We start from the raw sequence: 19,187 nt of genomic DNA, 5'->3' as shown, positions 1-19,187 counted from the left end.
GAGTGACTCAAGTTAGTCTAGATATATGTAGTGACTGCTCACGTCCACACACTCGTTTATGTATCGAATTTTAGTACCCAATAATATACAAATAAAGGCATGGAACGGCGGTGCAGTGTGCTACAAACTTGGAAACCCGAGTTTGATTCTCAGTGAGTTAAATGTAAACTCCATGACAAACAACGCCCATAACCAACAAAGCATAGGGGCCCTTCACCCAGCAGTTGATTGCCAAACGTCTGTATGTTATCAATTTAATTTATAATACGAATAAATAAAGGTGAAATAACATATACTTGACACTGCAACAGTGTCTTTGCAACGACCCACATGACACTGAAATCCTAGCAACGACGTAACTCTCTACAGGAAAAACAGGAGTGTGGACAGCTTTTAGAGATTGTGTCATATTTTACGCAATTGTATAAATTTATGTCTCAAAATGTGAACGATTAACTAACCGTCACATTGTCAACGATTGGGGCGAGTGTACACATGTTATACAGACTTTTGTTAATACACTGCTTGATGAGGGCCTCTCCACGCTGTGCGGTTCGTGAGGATTGTTTGATCATACTTCACGCCTTTCAATGTTGGTTGCCAACGGTGGAGAGCAGAGACTGAATCTACTGCACTGCCCATCATGTAGCCCCAGAGCCTTTAATACGGTGGCAATATGTTAACTACCTCGTCTGGTATGTAGGTCGTGGGTCCAATTCGGACCCTGACGCCTGTATATTTGGAGTTTGCACGTTCTCCCCGTGGTCGCGTGGTTTTTTTTCTAGGTCCTCCGGGTTTTCCCTCCACATTTAGAAACGTGCGTTTAGAATATTTGGCTGCTGCTGGAAATTTCCACACAATAAGCCGCTTTGTTGAGCTATCATTTGTGGCCAGGTCACTTCTGAAAAGAGCTATATAGCTCAGTGGGCCTCCCCTGGTCAAATAAAAAGTAGAATTTAGTTTTACTTGCTATGCATCGTGGTCGCCTATCCAAAGTACTGTCCAGGCTTAACCCCTGCCAAGCGAATTGGGTCATAGGGGTACTAAACGTACAAGGGTGAAAATTGTAAGGACAACGTTTGTAAACATCTTTAGTTTAAATCGAGGTCAACAGTATGGACACCCATGGGGAGGGACTCCCGGAGAGTGAAGGCAGAAAAGGAGAAGTCATAACTCCCATTTTCATCATATTGGTGGATGATAGAATGATCACCACACTGACACAAACTGCAAATTGTTACTGTATCTCTTTGATATCATTATTACGTATATGCTAATGCTGGTCTAGCTCAGGCTCAGAACGACTATGCACGTCATACAGTTGGTTTCTGCATGATATAGTACAGGGACGAGGATTTAATTTCCAGTCCATGGCCATTTGAGTCAATGCATCGCTCAGTTTACTCTACTACCCAATTACATCGCCCTACAATAAATGCATTTGACATTAAAAAGTCCTTGCCCCAGTTAAATTCCGGAACATCACTTACTGACGTTAATCGAAAGGCAACGCAAACTATAGTCATAACGAAATGCACTTCCTTGAATTACAGTTAGCTGTAGATCAATAGGACACTGAACTGTACACATGACCTCGTGGTATAACGTAACACTGCGCAGGATTCATGCCCCAATTTGCCACTGCCGATGAAAATTCCTAAATCACGCAGCGCACATTCTGTAAGTCTGTGCCCGTCTCCCAGAAGCCAGCCTAATCCGTTGCTCTTAGGATCGGGGCAATAAAAACACCTTTGGCCATCCAAGAACTATGATCTTCCTAAAATAAAATTTCACCCGTGTAATATCTAGTCATTTAAAGGTCTACTGCTGGATGAAGGCCTCGCCCACACTGTGGAGGTAAACTTTCCCATGCTGGTTAGCGGAGGGGTACGGGGGTGGAGGTTCGATACCAGTTCAGATATTACTCGCCATTGTTAGCCGTAGCCAGGAATCCAACTCAGACTTCTGGGGTTCATAGTGCAGTGTGCTAACTGCTGCGCCACCGCTCCACCCCAGTGAATTTATGCTTTCACGAGTAAGGACACAATAGCAAAAATGTCTCACGCATGAAATAAAGGATACATCCTTACTAAATGGAACATATCGAAAGTGAATAGCCCCTGAGATGGTGGTTAAATTGAGTGTTGGGCCTGGTGGCACGTGATGAGTAGCACAGTTGGCTACGTACGGTGTGAAAGAAGTTAAAGATACATCCATGATATCCATCTCTTAGATGGCAGGGTTGGTAAATCACACGGAGGCCATCTTTAACATGGGGAACGTGTCTTTAGGGAAATGTGGAGGCAAACACAAGGCAGTACAGCAAGCAGGTGGTTGACATTCTGCACCAGTGTGGATTTTTTAATTATCCCCTAATATGTGCCAGGTTTTCCAGGGTACTCTGCATTCCTCCCTTCTGTAGAACTACTCAAAATGGAACTGGCCAACATCCAAAAGAGGACTCGGTGAGATTTTCCTTGGGGAAATAATAATTAAAATATTTTTTTATGCAGTGCATAAAATCATCTTCCAATGTAACTGTGAATCACTTTGGCGAGTTGTCAGCTTTCGCCAAAATTATATACTGTCCTGGATTAGACAAAGAAACACGTACATTATGAGACATTAGATTGGGGACACAAACACATAAATATAACTGGAGACATTAACCATCTCAGATTTTGCTGACGATACAGTCATTATGACGTCCAATGGGAATGAGCCACAGGAAATTTTAGAAGCACTTAATCATCAGTCTGCAAAGATGCACTGAAGATAAATGTTTGCCAAATAAAACATGCACGATGCTTTTGCTAAACAATCAGATATATCGGTTGCAGGGACGCATCTGGAAAACAGCGAAGAGTGCGCGTATATATGATGTAGTTTTTTTTTTGAAGATGGACTGAGGAGATACAAAAGATGAAATAAAGAGGTGGGCAAAAGAGGGTTTGAGAATTTTTGTAAATGTGAACTTGAAGCAGTAATGAGAAACAACACGCCGACGCTCGTATAGATGAAAACGTTTTTAATCAGTGTACCGCACAGAAACGTGGACAAGGGTAGGTCGATGTTCCAGGCCAAAAATATTTATATATGCAATAATAAATAAATAATGGACGCCCAATTTGTTAACACATTATGGCTTCATCCCTCCAATCCAGTGGCTCCCAACCGTACTGGTATGGGCCCCTAATCAAGACCAATTTGCCCCGGCGGCCCCCCCAAAACCACAACTAAAGTTACTCAAGGCACAATTTACTGAGTGCCCACGTGTCCACGCATCTCATCATGGCGACGTTAATTGGTTGCTTGTTTCGTCGATACAAATCGGCGCTGGCAATCCCCATGCTGATTCCAAATTATCTCCTGCACAGTTTCCATGCCACGGCCTGTGTCCCCAGCCCCCCTCCCCCGAAAGAACTATAGTTGAGAACTACCGCTATATGACCTGGTTTGATTCAAAAATACAAGAAGTATTCAATGCGAATTTAGAGACGCATTCTAGGCAAGAGCTTTTCCTTCTTCTTAAAAAAGGGGCCTCCGGACTCGTTAGATAGACGACTTGTGGTGTAGAGTAGAGCAATGCACGAATGTACGTCTACCCCTTTTACAAAGTTTCCATACCTGTCACCCCCTTATCAGTGCCATACCTTATTACAGACCAATTCAGACCTTATTGGTCACCCCGTGCCCTTATAAATCTCAACGTTCATCTGACAAAGTCCCATCGCAAGTGAGAAACACAAACAGACAAAAAAAATGTGCCCTTATTAAAACGGCTGTACGCCGTATGGACCTGAAAACTCAATTTCGCTGCACAAGAATATGGGGTTAAACCGTATGGGTTGATACGGTATGAGTTTCGCAAATACGTCGTCACTGTATTCCCTGATTGGCGTCGCCTCAACCCCACACTTAGGGGCCGTCCATAAATGACGTCACGCGATTTTGGACGATTTTTTACCCCCCCCCCTCGTCACATGGGGTCACAAAAAGTCAGACCCCCCCCCTCAAATATGACGTCACAAAGCTCTGCCCCACCCCCAAACCATAAAACATGCTTCAAATCGCTTTAAACTATTGTCATTGTAGTGCGTATTTAATGTGGCGCTGCACTCTGATGTTGTAGGAGAAAACATTTATTAAAAAGTCTATTTAATTAAGTAGAACGTGTTGTCTATATTTATTTAAAGTTGCGCATTTTGATGTGACGTCACATTTCTAAACCTCCCCTCGTCACACATCGTCCCAAATGTCTGACCCCCCGCCCCTAGGTGCGTGACGTCATTTATGGACGGCCCCTTATACTTATACGACGATTGTACTGTGATTGCAAATCGGGTCATGTCACCAAATGTTGCTGAAATGAAGGAACGAACAGCAGGTGGCGATGAAGCACAATTTATAGCAGAGGCTGAAAGCATTTTACTGCAGATTTTCCTAATTTTATAAACGAAACAATTGTTTTCATTTTACTAGGTAAGGCCCACTGAGTTATATAGCGCTTTTTCAGAAGCGACCTGGCTTACACATTATAGCTCAACGAAGTGGCTTATCACGTGGGAATTTAAAGCAGCCAAATACCCTAAACGTGCGTTTCCTAAATAATGAAGGGAAAACCGGGAGACCTGGAGAAAAAAATCCACTCTACCACGGCGAGAACATGCAAACTCTAAATATACAGTAGCAGTAGGCGCCGCAGTCGGGATAGATCGCACGTCCTCCTGCATACCAGGCGAGCGGATTAACATCTCGCCACCGCAAGTGCACTGCTCTTGCAGACATGTGAACCCAAACCTACCCTCGATGGCGCTATTGCTTAGAGCCGCAATTTTTGCTTAAAGGTCAAGGTATTCCCTATTCTTTACAGCTTCATCTGCGTTTTTACAGATCCATCTAAACACATGCCACGTCACACCACGTGCATAAAACCACTGTAATAAATGTTGTATCAACCTTTGAGAATCACAGCGGTCTGTAGTAAACAATACACAATGACTGTGTGGTAATATCCATATTTTTTCATAAGTCAGTAATTTAACGTGCATATTGCTGATGAAACAATATATGGACATATTAAACCAATTTTTAATTGGCTAGGTGCATTCAATAAGAGCTGTCAAAGTGAACCCATTTAAGCTTGATGCAGTTTATTACTATGATTTTTCTTGAGTATGATTATATATATGTGTATATGTTCCTGAAGCAACGTCTCTGCATGAAATTGATCAACACTGCCCTAATGCCATATACATGTAAATGTGTGGCACTTTACCCTTCGATACTAGGAAGGGTGAGCATTACGGTCAACGTAAGTTGGGCTGTAATTGAAATATAATACGATAAATGTACCCAATTGTTTCTTTTGAAATTTTAATTTACCGTCGTCATTTTTCGTAATTATTCAAATGACATTTCGAACGAACAATGAAAGAAATTGCATTTATTAATGTGTTCCGTCGCAAATACTGCGGTATATGGATTGTTTGAGTTTATAGCTACTAGTAAGCCAACTTTGGGGGCAAAAATACCGGTAAGCGAATAACATTCAGTCATTTATTGTTGTAACAATTTGCAAATGCCATATTACAGTATTAATAGTGGTTAATGGTGATATTTATCTGTTATTTTCATTATTAACAGTAACATATTAACTAGATCATTGTTAATGTGATTAAATATCGTATAGAGAGCAATGCAATGCGTATTCATGTAATACATTTTTTTTGTTTACTAAATTAAACCGTATCTATTTATATACACGGCCTTCTACAACATTCTAAGAGTTCGTTAAACAAATGAGTGGATAATTCACTCAGATCACGCAACTGTCTTCTATCAGCAGCAGCTATTATAAAAAGGTGAAATTATAGTTGGATTCATAATCAAATTTCCTTATAGTAACACAGTGACATATGGCCAACATAACATATAATTAATTACCATAACATACTTAAGTAATAGAAAATATAATAGATTTCCGGCTCACTTTCGAATGGTAAATACAGTCTCGTTGTGCATCATTAAAGCTGCATGAACTATGAGGATGGATAACTGTGCTTGGCTAACTGTGTATGATGTACTCTGTGCCTGGGCGACTGGGTGCTGTGTTCTTGGACGACGGGATGCTGTGACCTAAGTGTGCGCTTGGCTAACTCCCTCCAAGTGGTTCGGGGTCGTCTGTGTGAGTTATGCGCGGTGCACCTTATGTAAACTATCTGCAACTCGCACGGACAAGTGTGGACAACTACCTGGCAGTGTCAGCCTGAAACACGGCTCTTGGTCACCTGGAAGCTTGCTTTCACCGAACATGACACCCGCATTGGAAACAAATTAATGAGGAGAACCAGCCAGATGAGCAAGCAAGGATTAGGAGAGGTTTTTCTACCTTCGACCACATCAGAACCTAGCAAAGACGAGTGACCTTCAATTATACTTTTTTTGTGCTTAGGCTTTGTAGATTCTGAAAAACAATTTGAATCAATAGAAATTGAAGCAGTCACTCCAGGTTCTTACAAGCCTAGGCCTAAATAAAACATATTTAGAAGTAAAGTAATGCACACTTTACAAACGCAGAATAGCGATACGGGGAGTTGGGTGATGCACCTTCATTGTTCACAGCAACATTAGAAGACATTTTACAAAAAAATATAGAAAATATTAATCATGGCAGGATTTCTGACAAAGTTGTCATTATAATGTCCAATGGGAATGAATTACAGGGAAAAATACAATAACTTAATGCTGCAAATGTATGTATGTTGCACTTCTTTCGCACCATACTTAGCTAACCACACCTTCGATTAGCAAAGCAGAGCTCAAGATAAATACTGTATCCACAAAATAAGTTCACTAAACAAAGACAAGATATATTTTGGAGGGACACAACTGGAAAACACATCACAGTATAATATACCAAGGGCAGTTATAGAAGATGGACTGGGATCAAAATTATACAATAAAGAGGTAGGCGAGAGCTGGTTGGAAGTTTTGTTGTAAAACTGAACTGGATTATAAAAAATATACCAATGTGACAAAAGTAAAACATGTTTAATCAGTGTGCATTATCTGTGAAAGTATATGGATAAAAAATATGGACTTTAACATAATATGGAACATTAGCTGAAAAGTGTGCAAAGAAGTTGTGGAAAGGTGCATTCTGGGATTTGCATTGAGAGACAGAAGACATGGATGTTAGAACAAGCACAATTTGGAGAAGTTATTTTGGCTTCATAAAAGAGGGCATGGGCATTACACACCACTCAAACTCCTGCTCTTTGGAAAAACATTTTTTTTCTCAGAGTTAGTGCCATTCCATGTCTCGTGACACTCGAGTGGATGAATTTACATCGGCAATCAAAATATTTTTTTTTCCTGTTTTTGTATCAGCATAGCACTTGCTGTGCCTGTGAGTAATGTCTGTGTGTGCTGTTCTCACACTGCACCACACAACCCGGTCACCTGGGTTCAATTCCCAGTCATTAAGTGACACCATCGATAGATTAGCATCGTTTCACGGTTGGCTATGTACGGTGCGAAAGAAGTTCTACAGACAAAAACAAAGATGATGTCCGATGCATGAGACAAATGACAGGGCGGCAGCCAAAGTAGTGAATACACCCGAGAATACGCCCTCGATAGAGCAATGAATTTAGCTCATGTCAATCCATCGATCAATATTTATTGTACGTGCCATATCGCCCTCAGAAAAGTGGGCATCAGTGCACGTTACAACAGAACGGGAACGGTACAGGGGGGACAGAGCAACAGAAATTAAAAATAAACCCGTCACGACCTCGGCGGCTAACACCGACAGAGGAGAGTAAATTGCAACTGCGCGCAAAATAAAGCGCAGTCGTGCACAACAAATAGCATAAGAAAGGTAAGTGGTAAATGAAAATAAATAAAATAAATGAAAAGTAAATAGAATTTTTATTTAAAATATTAGATGTTATGTGAAGGCGAGTCTGAATAGGTGTGTCTTGCATAGACCACGGAATTGAGTAAAACCATTAAGACAAAATATGAAAGGCCTTTAAGCAGCAAATAATGGATGGTGGTGCTGATGGTGGTGGTGGTGGTAATAATTATGATCCATGATACAGGTTTTTTTGGATAGATCGCATAAATATATAAAAGTGTCGTTAAACCCGCCACCACCCGACACAGCCAACTAGTAAGGGTTGTCACGTAAACAGAACGTGGCCAATTCGTCACTCGTACAGCACACCGGTGTGTTGGAGAGCCAAGCCACAATATTTACAATCTAAGTACGACGTTTCGCCAGTAATTACAACTAGCTTCATCAGGCGACAGCCAGATGATGACTTCAGCAAAACAGCTTCTGCCTGTTTACAAAAACAAGTAAATTTAAAAACAGTGCGCACCCATATGCGTGCGTTTGGTTGCCGTGACTATGAAAGTTCTTCTCTCTCAATTGGTGCCAATTTGTACTCCTTGATGCATTGGAACAACTTGTTCCGGGTTTTGTGTGAGTAGAATTCACTCAGTTTCGTTAGCCATGTGAGACAAATTGATGGCGCACGCAGTCGAAAAGACACAGAGGTCTATGGCAACAACAACAACAATAACAAAACATCCGTTGTGTTTTGCAGATTTACGGTCGAAATTCAGAATGGCAGTATTAAATATCTTTATCTTATATAGATGTATGTGGCGCCTTAGACCAAGGCGCTTTACAATTGTACATTTAGATGATAGTGGTTAAAATAAAGAGTGGGGTTATAAAAAGTGGTGGTGTCGCTATGGTGACAGTAAGGAGGACAGGTGGGAGTTGTTAAGTCAGGTTTAAGTGTCGGTGTGGTGACGGGGGTAGTGACAGGGGTAGTGATGGGGTAGTGGTAGGGGTAGTGACAGGGGTAGTGATAGGGGTAGTGATAGGGGTAGTGATAGGGGTTGGGGTAGTGATAGGGGTAGTGACAGGGGTAGTGATAGGGGTAGTGATGGGGGTAGGGATAGGGGTAGTGACAGGGGTAGTGATAGGGGTAGTGATGGGGGTAGTGATAGGGGTAGTGATAGGGGTAGTGATAGGGGTAATGATAGGGGTAGTGATAGGGATTGGGGTAGTGATAGGGGTAGTGATAGGGGGTAGTGACAAGGGTAGTAATAGGGGTTGGGTTAGTGACAGGGGTAGTGATAGGAGTAGTGATAGGGGTAGTGGTAGGGGTTGGGGTAGTGACAGGGGTAGTGATAGGGGTAGTGATAGGGGTAGTAATAGGGGTTGGGGTAGTGACAGGGGTAGTGATAGGGGTAGTAATAGGGGTTGGGGTAGTGACAGGGGTAGTGATAGGAGTAGTGATAGGGGTAGTGGTAGGGGTTGGGGTAGTGACAGGGGTAGTGATAGGGGTAGTGATAGGGGTAGTGATAGGGGTTGGGGTAGTGACAGGGGTAGTGATAGGGGTAGTGACAGGGGTAGTGATAGGGGTTGTGGTGAGTCTATTTGTAGCTGCGGGGTCTGGGGCAGGGAGTAGCAGTAGCAGGATGGGCAAGGGAGAAGAGATATGGGGGTTTGTTTTAAGGGAGGAACGGAAGCAGGTTAGCGAGGATGATTGTTTTATGTGCAGGGGGAGTTTGTTGGAGTAAAGGAGAGCGTGAAGGCAAAATGGAACGAGTGCGTGAGAGACTGGGAGCGTAGAGGATGGGATTGGGCACAGTGAGAGATGAGAGAAGCGAGATAATGTGGGGCAAGACCATGGAGGGATTTGTAGACTCGAGTGAGACATTTAAAAAGACGGCGATAGTAGTCAGGGAGCCCGTGGATTTGGGAAAGTAGAGCAGAAGTGTTGGGAATTGTGCGGAAGGGTAAAAAAAATGATCCGGGCTGAGGCATTTCGTATCTGTTGGGAGAGGGGTGAGAGCGCAGACAGGAAGGCCGAGAAGAAGAAGAGCGAGTTTCAGTAGTCAGGGTGAGTGAACACGAGGGAGTGAACCGGGAGAGTTGAGCAGAAGAGAGTGAGACGAGGGGAGAGAATGTTACGAATGTTGAATTGGTGGAAGCGGCGGATTGCGAGAGCGGTGGCCTAGATGCGGTTGGAGAGGGAGGAGCTGAAGACATTTTCCAGTGCGTGGGGATGTGCATCGCATGCACGAGCGGGTGTGTTTTTAAACAAACAATTCACCATCTGCCCAGTGTCCACACGGTGTTGTTTGCAATAATAAACATCACGAGTCCGCAGTCTGCAATGCCGTGCGCTTTTGAAATACACAGCGCACCTTGGCGTTGAATAATACATTAAATGAGCGAGAGAGAGAGAAAAAAATGGTAGAATGGAACGTGTCCATTGTGCCAACGCCCGATAAATAAATAACCGAGTTGGATCTGGTGTCCTTTTGTAAATGATCCATCGTTGGTCAGCCTCTCATCTGCACTGCCATCTGACCCGCAGTAAACAGAGACAGGCAGCCTCGTACCCAGTCTACGCTGATGCCAGCGGCGGTCGTGGTGGTGGTGGTGCAGTAATGGGGCCGGATTTGCGAGCGTTATGTTTGGTAACGCGTGCAAAACCCTGCGAAAATTATTAAGTCTGGGTTCTCATCACCACGGATATATACAAATAAAACCCACATACACGATAATAAATAAGCGAGAGGTTTACCGCTGAAATTGGAAGCTGGAATTCATAAAAATTTGACAAAAATTTCAGTGCGGCCGTGAAAAGCAAATATAAAATTCACAAATTCCCTCATGCAATTGTCCCACAGAGATGTAATTCAGAAATTGTAATGAACAATTTGAATTTTCTTTCTTCTCTTCACACTAATGCAGAATGGTAATTTGTTCAGGGGTGAGGCTAGAATGGGCGTGGTTAAATATGATAGCAGTTAACTTTTATGCTGTCAACACAATATTTGCAGTGCTATTTCATTTAAATAAATATACAAAATTTTATTCCAAACGCATATATCGGGTATTGGACACTAAAGTGAAATGATAAATGAAGTGGACGAGAAAAAGTGTTTGTATCACTTTGGTAATGCTATTGGGTTTCATTTTTGGAACCTTAAATGTTTGTGGAAATAATATGGTGTCATATTTTCCACCGTGCAAGCAACTGGAATGAACACTGCATGCAGTATCTTATTTTAAACCAGCTGTCTGCTGAGCAATTGAGCCATTTATTTATTTGTCGAAAACAATATTTATTTATTTATACACGGTAGTTCCATTAATCTACATACAGCCTGTTTTTATGTATATAAAGAGGTCTCATTTTTGTTCAAAGGAATATTTGTTATTTATTGCAGGGTTGTAAATTTTATCCACGAGGCCTGCGCACGTTGGCGTGTTTTCAAGAACATCGTAGGTAGGTTGGTAGGTAGGTTGATAGGTTGGTTGCGCCAGCAATCTGACAGCCTGCTGTGCCGATCGTGCGTGCAAATTTTACTATTGGACGCATTGAGACACGGGTTCAAACTGATTCATTCTATTGCAGGGAATTGTATTCCGTAGTCTTAAATTCTTATAAGCTGGATCACCTGGTCACCCAGTATATCGCTGCTTAACATACACGCAATGTTGAAGCTTGTGTTGTTCGAGCCATTTATATATCCACATTGAAAAGACAACGGCCATGCATCATATGCATAATTAACTTCGGCTTAACATACGTTGACTATGTATATCCATTAAAATGAAGCGTATGCAAAATTGCAAATACTGAATATATAAACGTGTATATATACATAATGAGTAAATATAAATACATCCATACATTCTAAGGGAAGCATATATCCGTGAGCTGTATATAAATGAGTGGGCCTTTGGATGGGCGGGCATGTATGTTGCCTATTTGAATATTTATTAAATCTCACAGGAACGTCGCAATGAGATGAACGAAATATTTTAAATCTGGCCAAAACTCCCATTAAGCGCCCCTTTGCATTGCATGCTGAGAAAAGATCAAAAATGGGATTCCTGGCTCCCAAACTTATCGGTGGCCCGTTTCGACACTTGTCCTTGCATAAAAGTTTCAATGAGCAACTCATTAGAGATACACAGCTGCGTGGGGCTTTGCTGGTGGGGGGTTTACGGAAAAGAGCTGTATTCATCTTGTTCCCTTTAGACAGGCGGAATTTCCACAAGTGCAACGAGCAGATGGGAAACCACATACAACAGCGCCAGGCACTCAGACCGACATCACGTGGCATTTTACCACCCCACTGGTGCTAAGCCCCTGCTGCGATATCAATAAGATGCCAAGGTTGCCCTGTACATCGGCACCTTTTGAATTGATTTATTTTGGCTCGATACAAGTTTCATTTTGCCGTCCCGATCCCGAAGGGGCTATCGACGGCGCTGACAGATGAAGGCAATGACGTTCGAGTGGCGACTCCTTGTCGGATCAGTCCGGGCCCTCGTTTAAACGTCTCCGCGGTTTACTTTGTTTTCGGAACCTAAGCCGATTACCATTTGCAAAATGTTCAAATGCGCAAATTGGCTGCCGTCGCAATACCCTACGGGATGACACCTGCCTACGGTATGACACCTGCCTTGCAGGACTAAAGCAACCGATTGCCAGCGACGTGTTGAGACCACGTGCTCAGGAGTCAGCACCAAATGTGACTTTAGTCTCGCACAAGACGACGATTCTAAAAGGACACCACAAGCACACTCCACGCATTTGTCGTCCCAATTGGCCTTTGAGCACGCGTGCAGTGCTTTCCGGATGCGCCACTGGCTTAATAAAGCACACACCGGGATTGCATTTAAATGACTCGAGTGCACTGCAATCCGGGCTGCCATTAATAACGGATGCAATAGGTAACCCCCCCCACAGTGCTTGTGTTGTGTGACTGCATTGTGCCATGGGATTCCAGGGAATGTATTGAGGTTGATGATGATGGTGTGAAGATGAGCATGTAGTCACGAGGGGAGATGACACTGTGCCAAAGGGAATAACGTGCGGCTGTCAGAAATGCACTGTTTGGTGTTAGATGCTATTCTTGCGCGTGGCTTTGTATTCAGAAGCTGAATGCCGATGTCGAGATCCGCTAGCCGCGGCGGGACTTCAGGAGAGAACCCGTGTAGTTGTGTTATTCCTATATTGGTATGAGCCCAGACTACAGAGGTTTACCATTTTGTCCGTAGCTGAGGTTGCGTGGTCACAATCGCACCACGACCCTGGCTTGTTCAAGTTCAAGTTCATTTATTAAGTGTAGCCCTGTCTTTAATTGTCCATTCATGGTGGAGATGTGCGCATCGGTCTGTTGATGTTCTGATGCAGCTGATGGCTACACCGGCGTCTTCGAGGAATGTCAAAGGCAGGAGATGCGATGATGTTTGGGTCTCGAATGAGGCGTTTATTTTTGACCTCCGCGTCGTTCCACTTTGTTCGCCAGCGTTCTGCCGGATCTGGGTGAGATTCCAGGATGGTGACAGCAGCAGCATGATCCCAGAAGAGGGACAGGAACTTGAGTCGGCGGCGAGGTGGCATTGTCAAGGTCTGGGTAGATGGGTAGCTGGTTGTCATTGGCAAGAAAACGTGCAAACTTGTGTGCGGATATTTGGTGACAGAATGTTCGCCAGAACCGGGAGTCAAGGGGATTGGTGTCGGTTTCAGTATTCCTGTTATTTCATTGTGCATCTAGCAGTGTTGTGTACGAGCTCCCGGACCAGGATAGAGCTCAGTGCCTCTGCTACTGAGAATGTCGGTGAGAGGGGTGGCAGCGTGGCGTTTGCTGCTTTGTGTGCGACCGCGTGCACGAGGTCAAGGTGGCCTCGCCGCCAATGAGAGAGAGATGGTGAAATGTTACCGCAGAAGCGCGGCAGGGATGCCCAACGCGGCACAGAGCGCATTTTTTTTATTTGTCCAAATGTGCGATGATTCAGATGCACTGCGATCGGGGAGGCGAGTGAGCGAGTGGCGGGAGCCGAGACGCGCTGCCCTCCTGGACATGCAGATGTTGTGGATCGTGAGCGATTGTTGAGTTTCGGGGCTATACAAGGCGGCGTAGACGTGCGACTTATGGAATCGCTGGGAGCAGCCAAATGACCGGGCCGAGTAGGCAGCCGATGAGCGTAACCTCGAAGCGGATGAGCGCAGGGAAACCAAAACCACGGGGAACCGAGGGCGCAAATTGCAGCGGCGGAGTAGTAGAGTAGAGATTGCGAACGAGGCAGCAGTAGTGGCGGGCGGGTTTGGCTGTAGAGTGCAAGGTGTAAGCTGCAGCAAGACTCAAGGGAGCGCGAGTGAGTGCGATGCAGATGCAATGGTCATGCTGCCTCGAGTTTCGGGATCGAGAGGGCCCCACGCCATTGTTCTGACGCCCGCCAGAGTGCCTTGGTTCGAGATCTTGAACCGAGCACCCGTGGCGTCATTGGGAAGTGTGGCGGGGTCGAATCGGTCCACCGAGGTTCGAGTATGTGGAGAGGGTCGGTAGCCGTGAAGAAGTCAAAGGGGTTGAGGTGAAAGGAAGGAATGGGGAAAGAGCAAGCGGTTTCAATGGCGAGAAGCTCAGAAGGTTTTCGGAGTTCGAGTTTCGTGGCTTCGTCTGAGTGCATGGTCTCGCATTGGCATCCTGGACCTCTCGAGCGGTGCGCACAGTGCAAACACGAGTTCGAGTTACGCAGTTTACGCTTCGTGCTCCTGGTCTCATTGGACGGATATCAGCGGTCGTGCGGAGTAGACTGAGCGACGACGCAGAGCGTTATTGAAGCGGGACATTTTCAATTGGGTCGTGTTGACTCGGGTTCTTACACACGTTCACCTCGTGTATGTAGAATATATTAGGATGTATCAGTCTTTGGTTTTGTAGTGCAGGTTGTAAATACTACGTTCGATCACGAAAGTGAGAAAAGTCAGATTAATGTGTCCTGGATTTTATCCGTGTCCTTTGCTCATGTTGTACAGGTATCATATCAGCCCCCTTTACCTTGATGCCTGAACTATCTGATATCTCATGCTTAAAGAAGGCCATGAATCACTCGGGCAATTTTATGACAATCGTTGCCTGCAACCGTCACCAGCAACACATTGATGAGCGACTGTGGCATCTTGACTGGCAAAAGAATGGAGGGACACAGTTATCTCTGTCCAACACAGTGGCGTGTTTGCTGAGCAACCATGGGTGACTTGTAAATAAAATCTGTTTATGAAACAAATCTGCTGAAATGGTTTGGCGGCTCGACGCGCCACACCATCACCATCTCACCGCACCGTCTCACCGCACCGTCTCTCTATAGCGCGCCGTCTTTCCCAGACCCCGCTCGAAATTTAGCTGTCGTCGTTTCGAATGGAAAGAGCGTACGTCGGGGCCATTAACGTGACTCGTCTTGCGAAATGATTCGAAGTTGTTGCCCAAGTTTGTCCACTCGGGAGCCTGAACGATGAGATTCAAATTCTGGGCAAACTACATTTTGAAAATGGGAAAGTCTGTGGCAACCGTTATTGATTATTGCCAACCACGATTTCTCTAAAATTGCCCCAGTGGATCATGGCTCTTACTTATCACCTTAAAAAGCGTGAAAATTACAACAACAATAATGCTGCTCTTTGAATTTCATATCTTACACAGACCATTCCCTTGTGATTTACAAATAAGCACCTATTATAATTACTGCATATACATAAACAAACATGAATATGAATCAGTTGCATATAAATATCAGGCAGTTCACCAGCATTTGTGCAAGCCTGAATATGCTGGTGAAACGATAGAAAGTTAAACAGCAGTCCAGAGGCTGCTTTTATTGAAACAATGTTCCTGAACGTATGCACAACCAGATGCACAACCAAAATGAGGAGTGACCCATACGGAAAGGAGACAGTATTGACTGCTTATTTACTTTAATGCTTATATTCTCCACAACGACACAACTGATTATGTTCTAGCTTTACATATACAAATGACGCTACATGTATTTACATACATAGTCACGCTGTACAAAAGGAAACGTGCATTTTGCCAGATGGCCATGAATGTTGTTGACAACAACACTCATGCAGTTCGCAGCACTAGAGACTCTGAGCTAACGTAAAAAAATGGTTTCATGGAAGCCAAAAATATGGTGTGGGGCATATCTGCATGCGGGATTAACATAACTCGAAACACTCATTTATTTATACAGTCATTAATTTTTACGCTGGAAATTCTTATCTTTGGCCCTGGGGTGCCCGGTGGTGCAGTTTTATCACATTTTTTTTTAAAAGCACCTCTTTAAGTAGTTGATATAATTTATCGCGGGTAGTTAAAATTTAAAGTAGGTAGAGAATCTATTGAATATGCGCGCACTGGGTAATGCGGTCCCATATGCAATTCGTTTGTCATAATGACCTGAAATGCACTGCACCTGTTGTACGGTTAGCGAAAAGTGCATTATAATTACTTTGTAAAAGGCATGTGTTCTAAACCATCTAGAAGGGCTAACATGCTACAAATGTCTATGTTTCATGGCACTGAATGTCAAGAAACACGAAGCCAAAGCAGGAAATCTTTTACACAAAGTTACGTCTCACACGTGCGATTTATATGTTGACATTTGCAGATTGTTATGTATGCTAATGTGCCTACTGTCAGACACAGGTAGTAACCTTGGCGCTAAATAATACACACGTTTAAGACCCTGGAGCTCACCGCTGGCACCTGTACTACCCCACGGAGGCAGTGCATGTCTTTGTGTGTGCGCCTGTGTGTGTGTGTGCATGCAGGTGTTCACTGCAAGTGTGCAGAGCAATAGACTTTGCTTTTAATTTACGCTCGCACGCCGCAATCCAAAAGCCTCAGAAGTAATTGGACGCTGTAAAGAGGGCCCCCTTGATGGGGAGTTTTAGGATCTGCACAGTTAATTGTGATCAAATAAATAACAAAAGTTTACCGCGGGGAAATTTTCAATCTGTCTCAAATCGCTCCTTGGACTCTCCTTGCCGAGTTTAGCACAAAGCGCAAACAAACATCGGATTACACACTCCTTCCCCGCATTGCCAATCGGTGGAGGAGAGACTATAAAGCCATCAAAATCTCGCCACGAGTGAGCGCCATTCCTGTAGCGTGACCTTGTCTCAATGAGAAGGGGGCATATAACAAGACAAACAAACTCGGGGGCGACACCAAACAGTCGGTGTTGATTAACTTTTTAAGAAATTATATTTATATATGTTTTAATTGAGGCAATGTGCGGGGCCGTTACATCACGCACGTGACGCACGTGTATACGCCGTCGACATAAAACCTACATCGGTTATGAAAAGCAGGGGATAGAAAGATGGGGAGCGGACTCGCTGCCTCGAAACCATACGGGGTCCCACTGAAAGGGGGAAAGGGTCGTGTTTCTTTCAGGTATGGGAGAGGGGATGACAAGGAGAGAGAGGGATCTAAACGAAACACACGCCTGACATAAAGAAAAGAGAAACATAAGAAGCGACTTGGAAGAGCGTTGTGTTCACGAACTTTAAACAAACGTTAAACACGACATTTAATGAGTAACGATGCGATCGTCTTTTGCCTACATCGTGAAATTCTCCGCTTGCTCTCATTCCCCCGTGCGCGTATGATAATGAAAGATAATTTGCTGAAACGTAAGTATTGTTCTTTTAAACGTTCTAACAAAAAAAATAACTTGTTACCAAAGACACTTTCATTCTCGTGGTCAATTAAAACATTTAATTATTAAAACATTTCATTATTAAAACATTTAATTATTAAAACATTTAATTGACCACGAGGTTTGCATATTGCAAATTACAATTCAATACAGACGTAAAGATAACTATGCATTCTGCATTAATTGAACTTCAAGTTTTACATTTTTTCCGTGATATACGACATCTTATATATACAAATTTGAGACGAAAAAAGTTGTTTATGTGATATGTGATATCACTGATGCTTTTTTACTTACTTTAATAGCAAATAGGTAAAGGTAAAGCCCTGAAATTTTATGCTCATGCCACCGCTGCCAGAAAAGCCTCTACGAGAGGGACTTTAAGCGAGCCCATATCAACGGTATTTGGCCTACTCTTCCACGCTAGGCCAAATGCCCATTCATACTGCTGAATGGACAACAACAAAAAACTCGCTTGATTGTTTAAACCACAGCGCTCAAAATATCAAATTGAACCAGCGACCTCTGGGTTAATTGTCCAGTGTGATAGCCATTATACCACGGCAGCATCCCAATTAATAACAAGATATGCATTTATATATCTTATATAATGCTTGGTAGTGTTACGTAATATCTAGGTTAGGCATGTTGGGATTGGTGTGCCAATACACGGACCATCTGCTTCACTACTCAGAACTTGTCAAACTCAATCACGTCTCTAGATTTATCATGTTATTATCACCTCGCTATGCATCATCCAAGACATTCTTCATCCATTGAAGGATGAAGGCCAAAAAGTATTTGTGCTGTAATGTAAGATAGTGCCATGCCAGCATTGAAGTGATGATAAGGATTTTGTTCAGGGGTAGGCTAGTGATTTGGAATGTACGTCCATCTGTTAGCTGGATATCTTAATCCACAACTTGCATTGCGATTGTGCCATGGCGGTCACACTGTTTGGAAAACAAATGTCCTTCTGGAACTCTTACAGGAAGCAGTGCATCACATGGTGTCGGGCAACACAAAACGTCCTGTAAAAAGTGCTCGTCACATGACAACAAGATCTTGATGTTTAGTCCTCAGTGCTGGAAAATGCCCAATGAAGTGAGAAATCACGTTCAACGATGATGTTATTTTTGTGCACAGCTAATGGAGATTGGAATTATACCATCAAATTAGCTACATTTGAGCTACATTAATCACTGATGGCTGCCCAAATTCGAACCCAGTACATTAATGATGCTAGCTCGATCACGTGTCAATCTGGAGACCATCTACTAAGGATTAGCTGATGGTTATGGAATGCCCACTCGTAAAAGACATTCCCTTATGTGCGGCTGTACACTGGTAATCAATGCACAACGTTCCTAGTGCATGTGTCTCAATGTCATCGCTTCACCTTCTCCGTGAGTCACTCTCCCATACGTAATGACAATGATAATAATTGAGTAATTTATTCGGGAAAGCCACACTGAGGTGTAGCTATTTTTTTCAGGAAGGTCCTCCATTGGATTTTTATTTTTATAAAGGTATTTTTAGCCATTAAACGAGGGCTTAAACATGTAAGAGGGCACCGGAGCACCCGGAAAAAAAAACCCACGTGCCCGTGAGTGGGACAACACCA

This window comes from Lampetra planeri, chromosome 4 (genome assembly GCF_965212315.1).
Source record: "Lampetra planeri chromosome 4, kcLamPlan1.2.h2, whole genome shotgun sequence".
Classification (NCBI taxonomy): Eukaryota; Metazoa; Chordata; class Hyperoartia; order Petromyzontiformes; family Petromyzontidae; genus Lampetra; species Lampetra planeri.
The sequence above is the reverse complement of the archived record's forward strand: the minus strand, read 5'-3'. Positions refer to the sequence as shown.